Source organism: Cupressus sempervirens, chromosome 4, assembly GCF_028749045.1.
Source record: "Cupressus sempervirens isolate cs-2001-9-10 chromosome 4, ASM2874904v1, whole genome shotgun sequence".
In the NCBI taxonomy this organism is placed as follows: domain Eukaryota; kingdom Viridiplantae; phylum Streptophyta; class Pinopsida; order Cupressales; family Cupressaceae; genus Cupressus; species Cupressus sempervirens.
Window position 1 is genome coordinate 375295702 of NC_143121.1, and position 7275 is coordinate 375302976.

Consider the following 7275-nt stretch of genomic DNA (forward strand, 5'->3'; position numbering starts at 1 on the left):
TAATCGATACATGTTGGTATCCTTGTAACTGAATTATGGTTTCTTTTAGATTTGAGAATATATGTATATGTATCATTTTTGTTAGATTTAATGATAATTAACCAACTAATGTTGACTAGTTAGTATTCAAATGAATTTGACTCCTTGACTTCCACATATTATGGGGATTGTTGATGTGACATTGGCTTTGTAGGGGCAGTTCTTACAAATTTTCTCTCCTTAGAATGTGTTAAAGGAAATTCTAGTGTTTGAGTGCTAAAACTTTGTAAATTAACTATCAATTTGAAGGTGAGTTATAACTTATAAATGAATACTCTATATGCTCTTTTTCCTTCCAAATTATGATATTTTATGATTTTTGAATGCCCTACCAAAAGTGGTATATATTTTATTTATTTTCCTTCTTGTTATAACATTTCAAGCTTATGTTTATTTAATCTTTATTTCTTTATGTACAAGTAATTATGTACATACATTAACAAAAACTAATAAGTAAACCATTTAGATAAATTAGGAATTGTAAAATTCTATGTTGTAAATCTTGAAGAGGTTCCAATCCATTTGCAATTTACCTAATTAACACACCTCTATAGATTCTTCAAGAAAATGTGATTCTTACTCTAGTTTAAGAGTTGATAAAGTAGTCACCATACTTGATATTGGACAACATAATTTTTTTTAAAGTCATCTAAGAACATGATTACAAATTGTTGCTTTATAGCTATTAAAAAAGTATAGTAAGGAAAACTATGACTAATAAAGAAAGTAGTGCACTTAGTTATTTTTCTAGTTGTTGAATCTATATTGATATTGATATGTGTGTACAAATATGATGTTAAGTATTGTAACAATACAAGAATATGTTGATGCATTGTCATATCTACCAAAGATTAGTCTTTTAGTATGTTATGAAATCTCTGCTAAATCTTCCCAAATTAGAAAACGAAACTAATTTTAGAAGCCTTTTCCTATGCAAATAATTTACCATGTCTTCTCTTCTTATAGAGACATTAAAATGAATACACTTAACATTATTATTTAAATAGCTAAAACAAATCCTTGTTTTTTAATCTATATAAAAGCAATTGAATGTAGTGAAAATTGATCACTTGCCTAAGTTCTCGTCATTGATGTCAAACATGAAATAATTAATATTCTTTAAATATTATATTATAGTATGAAGGAAATGGTGACATATGGTATATTTTATTGGAAAATTTGCTAAACTATCAAAACTCCAAACATTTTTTGAGAATTAATTGACCCAAGAAAATAATTATGCATCAAACATTGCTAGTGACCACTTAGAAGTTGATTTGTGCACAAATAAAGTAGGTGAAACATGCTGGATGATAGCATTGTGTAGTATATGTGCCACAGTTTTGTTCATTTGTTTACATCTCAACAAAAATATAACAAATTTTTCCAATATTTAGAGGTCTTTTATATCATACCATAAATCTTATATTAGAATTTAGGATAGAGATATGTTTGTTGTTTAGTTAAATGATCATTCAAAACTTAAATTCATTTATTGACATACACAAATTCATAGGAAGACATTATATTTCAAATTTGTTAACTTTTCATCTCTCTCTCTCTCTCTCTCTCTCTCTCTCTCTCTCTCTCTCTCTCTCTCTCTCTCTCTCTCTCTCTCTCTCTCTCTCTCTCTTCAAAGTCTAATATTAGCTATAGACACTCACATCTATAGTTTATGTTTTCTTCTTTTTCTACCATTCATCAGTATGGAAATATTTTTTCCAATTTGGAAGATAAATTTGTGAGGAATCATCAATGATGATTGCATATATAGATTTTTTTTGGAAATAAGATTGAAATTTCAACCGATTTCTCCATTAGTGTGATTTATCTTTATATGGATATATTATAATAAAAAAAAAAATTTATTCACTTGAATTGTCAATAGGAAATATGGTACAACATGACTAGTTAATGAATAAGAAACTATCATTGATATAAGCTTTCCACATGAAATTCAAATCAATGATAATTGGTGGAATTATTTTGTTTAGGTCTCATTGCTTTTCCTTCATAGTTACTTGTTATTGTTTCATTATTTTCTATTAATTGGGTTGTTGTGGTCATTAAAATATAGTAGGAATTTGATGCAAGAGAAACTTGGGTGTAAGGGAAGTCTTGCATCACCCAAAAATATTTCTATTTCCAATTTTCCAGTTTTTGAGTTTTCAACAAGCCTTATTCCTATACAAAGTTGTTATTTGTGGGAGATTATTAATTTTAGTAAGTTGATATTATGTGTTTAGATTGTTCCAATCTCATATGTGGAGGTTCCTTTTAGACATATCATCATACCAATTGAGTTTTATTATTATATCATGTGCAATGGTGTATCCATTGCATATTTTTGGCATGAATTTTGGCTATCCAAAATTTAGGTCCAATGATGAAGACCTAAATGACTCCAAAATAAGGTGAAACCTTAATTTATGAATACTTGAATGATCATCCATTGTAGATCACTAGCTAAGGATTCTAAAATGAGGTTGTAATATCCCATCGAGTCAACACTTCTTTAGTTACGGTCTCCTAAAGTGGACCCTTACAAAAATGTAATTTGTAAATTATTTTGAGATGATCCTTTGTAATAAAGTATAATGAAATAATATAATATGAGCTTGGTTAGACTCAAGGGTTAGGGCTTAGTGTCTAGAACCTTCTTGGGTAGTAAAAGTGCCTATATAAGGAAATATTGTAGGTTATATAGGGAAATTTTGGGTGATAGTCATAGTTCTATCTTGTAGACTATTGTAAGGAATGTGTTTGTGTGGGTTTACATATTTCAATTCTATAATTTTGCATTTGTAGCGATAATAAGAAGACCATATTTTGTTCTCTCAATTTTATTTTTTTTCTATTGCATGTTGTATTATTAAGGGGAGAATCCTTTATCAAGTGGTATCAGAGAAATATTTTCTCGGTGTGTAAATAGATAATTGATTGGAAGGTAGTTTACTCATGGTTTGGGTTGAGCATATGGAAAAATTACCAATTGCAAGGAAATTTGTACTAGGATTTTGACAGAAGTGTGAAAATGCCTTTAAAAAGAGAGCATGGTGGAATAGTCGTAGGTGTTATTCCTAAGGGTTTTAGAGACCTCCAAAGAAATATGAAAGCATTGGAAGAACAAATGTGCAGAGGAATAAATCTTTTTGTAAGACATGAAAGTGAGGAGGAAGAAGAAAAAGAAGAATAAAATATTGAAGAAGAAGTAGTCTTGAACCCAAAAGAGGAGAGCATATTTAGGGCCATTTCTAAAATTAGAAAAAGACCTAAGTTTGAGGTTCCCACATTTTTGAAAAATCTTAACCTAGAGAATGTAATTGATTATATTAATGATTTGGAGGAATACTTTGAGTATGAAGATATTGAAGATCCAAATAGGGTCAAATTTGTGAAAGCAAAACTAAAGGGTCATGCAAAAATCTAGTGGTAGGAGATTTAGTTGGAGAAAAATAGAAGATGAAAGGATAAAATCACAAGATGAGACCAAATGATAGCAAAATTGAAGCAATAATTCATTCCTATGGATTATGAGCTTGATCTACTGAAGAAAATGCAAGGGTTGAAGCAAGAAAGAAGATCAGTTCAGGAGCATACCGAAGAGTTCTACTGAGTTCTATTCAAAAAAGGCCATGCAAAAGATGTCAAGGAGAAACTTGTCTAATACTTTAATGGGTTAAGGAAAAGAATTCAAGAGGAATTAAGTCTTGTCCAAATGAATAGTATTGAAGAGGCATATTAGTTTTCCCTAAGAGTTGAAGAAAAAATGAACAAGAAGTGTGATAACAAAAATAGCGAAAGAGATTGAAGTGGAAGATCTGATAGATGATCTCATGGATGTTGAAATGCTAATCAAAAGAACAAAGGTGAGGCTAGTAGTAATAGATAGGGGGGTAACAATTCCAATCACTCCATGATTAAAACAATAGAGATTAGAGAGGAAGAGGAAGAGGGAAAGGATCTAGAAGAGAAGGTTTTCATGGAAAATATTTTCACTACAAAGAAGAAGGGCATAGAGCATTTGAATTTTACTAGTGCCAAGGAAGGACTAATAGAAGAATAGAAGGCCAGGCTAGAGTTTCTCATGTTGATGAATATGAAAAATTGCCACATTCAGTAGATGATAAAAGAGGAGAATTCCTAGTTAACATAAGAGTCATATTGAGTGGTGAGAATAAACCTTCTTATTTCACACCAGATGCAAATGTGAAGATAAGTGTTGTATTGTGATCAAGAGGCAAAAACACCCATACCCATAACATATTGCCTAGGTTTGATGATCACAAGGTCATGGTCAATGAGAAATTATTAGTGAAGTTTAAGATTGAAGCTATCAAGATGAGGTGTTGTCTGATATCATACCTATAAACATATGTCATATGTTGCTAGGTAGGTCATGTTTAGTTTGACATGCATGTTGTACATGATGGGCATGAAAATACCTATACTATAACAAATGATGGAGTGAAACATAAGTTGAAGACATTAAAGGGGAAAGAGGAGAAGGAAAGTAGTGTTGCTAGAATATATTTTCTTGATGGAAAGGATTTTCTCAAGGGTACAATTCTTGATCATATGTGTTTTATTGTAATCCCAAAATATAGTAATGATGGAGCAGAGGAGGTACCTATAGAAGTTGCAAATTTATTGGGAGAGCTTCTTGATATGATGTTAGATAATATACCTAATAAATTACCCCCAATGAGGAAGACTTGTCAGTAGATAGACTTGATTCTAGGAGCTAGTTTTCTAAACAAGGAAGTGAATAGAATGATACTTGAAGAAAGTGAAGAGTTGAACCTACAAGTTCATGAGTTGTTGCAAAAGGGGTTGATTTGAGAGAGTTTAAGTTCATGTCTTGTACCAAAAATATTAAAACCTAAGAAGAATGGAGGATGGAGGATTTGTATAGATTCTCAAGCCATCAACAAGATCAAAATCAAGTACATATTTTTATTGTCATGGATGGATGATATTATAGATTTTATGAGTAGAGCTATGTATTTTACAAAGATAGATCTGAAGAGTGGGTATCGTAAAATTTGCATCAGAGAAGGAGATGAGTGGAATACTTCCTTTAAGATGAGAAAAGGATTATACGAGTGGATAATGATGCATTTTGGGCTAACCAATGCATTGAGTACATTCATGAGGCTCATGAATGAGGTACTAAAGGAGTTTCTAGGCAAGTTTGTTATTTTTTACCCAGATGATATTTTGATCTTTCATAAGACATTGGAGGAGAATTTGATACACACTTGTTAGGTGTTCAATAAGTTAAGGGAGGAAAAGTTGTTGATAAATTTGAAGAAGTGTAGTTTTGTGAAGAAGGAGTTGGTGTACTTGGGATTCATTGTATCAACAAAAGGTCTAAAAATGGACCCTAAGAAAGTGAAGGCTATCCTTGAATGGCCTACTCCAAGGAGTGCAATATAGGTAAGATCTTTTCATGTATTGGATACTTCTTATAGAAATTTTATCAGAGGTTTAAGCAATATTTGTGGACCTTTAACTGAAATAATAAGAGGAGATAGGAAAGAATTTAAGTGGACTATAGGAGCATATAAAAGTTTTAATCTATTAAAATAGAAAGTTACAGAGAAACCTATTTTAGTAGATCTATATTTTAATAGGGTATTTCAAGTAGACTATGATTCTAGTGGTACTACAATAGGAGTTTTTTTGTGCCAACAAGGTAGACCTATTGCTTATTATAGTGAGAAATTGAATGATGCCAAAAGAAAGTATTATGTTTATCATCAAGAATTTTATGCTATAGTTAAGGCATTGAAGAAGTTGAGACACTATCTTTTTCCTAAGGAGTTTTTTTTGTATACTAATCATCAAGATTTGAAATATTTGAATTGTCAAGAAAAATCAAATCAAAGGCATTTGAAATGGGTTGAGTTTTTGTAGAGTTATACATTTTTTTTGAAATAAAGGAGTGGGAAGTCTAACAAAGTTGTAGATGCCCTTAGTAGAAAAAAAAATTTGTTGATAGAAATGTAGACTGAGGTGGTTGGGCTCAAAAAACTTGAATTTGTATCCAAAGGATCCTAATTTTGGCAAGGCTTAGAAAAATTATATAGAACCTGTTACACTTGATATTAAAAAGTGTTTGGATTTCATACTCCAAGATCGTATTTTGTTCAAGGGAAGTTTTTTGTGCATTCCTAGAAGTTCTATGAGAGAGAATCTCAATTTTGGTGAGGCCTAGAAAGCTTGTACAAAACTAGTTACACTTGATAGAAAAAAGTGTTTGGATTTCATAATCCAAGATGGTATTTTGTTCAAGGGAAGTTAGTTATGCATTCCTAGAAGTTCTATGAGAGAGAATCTCATTAAATAAAAACATAGTGGAGGATTGGCTAGTCACATTGGTAGAGACAAAACCATTTCTTTGGGTGCTAATAATTATTAGATCCCACAATTGTAGCAAGATGTGCATATGTTTTTCCATAGTTATAGAGTATGTTAGATGGAAAAAGGAGTGAAGAAAAATATGGGGTTGTATCAACCATTATGAGTACTTGAGAAACCATGGGAAGATATCAAAATAGATTTTGTTCTTGGTTTACCAAGGAAATAATGAGGTCATGATTTTGTATTTTTGGTGGTTGACATATTTTTAAAAATCACACATTTCACTTCCTCCAAGAAGACTTGTGATGTTGTTCATGTGGTGGAATTTTTTTCAGACAAGTGATGAGACTACATGGTCTATCAAAGAGCATAGTTTCATATCAGGATACCAAGTTTGTTGGGTATTTCTAACATAGATCATGGAATAAATTAAAAATAAATTTGAAGTTAAGCTCATCATTTCATCGAAAACCTAGTGGAAAATGGGGGCAGTGAATAGGATTTTTGGGAATTTGTTGAGATATTTGGTTGGAAATAAGCCAAAAAGATAGGATATTATTTTATCATAGAAAAAAATTTCATACAATAATTTTTTTTTATAGGAGTGCATATAAATCACCATTACAAATTGTATGTGGGAGGAGTTCCAGAAATAAGTAGTGCCAAAGAAGACGATCATGTTGACCATTTGAAGAACATCCATGAGGAGGTAAGGAAGCACATTGCAAAGATTAATTTATTATAAGGCTAAGGAAGATGTGAAAAGAAGGTATATGGAATTTTCTATTGGAGATGAAACCATGGTTCATTTGAGGAATGCGAAATTTTTGGTGGGTACATATAATAAGCTAAAAAATGAAGAATTTTGTG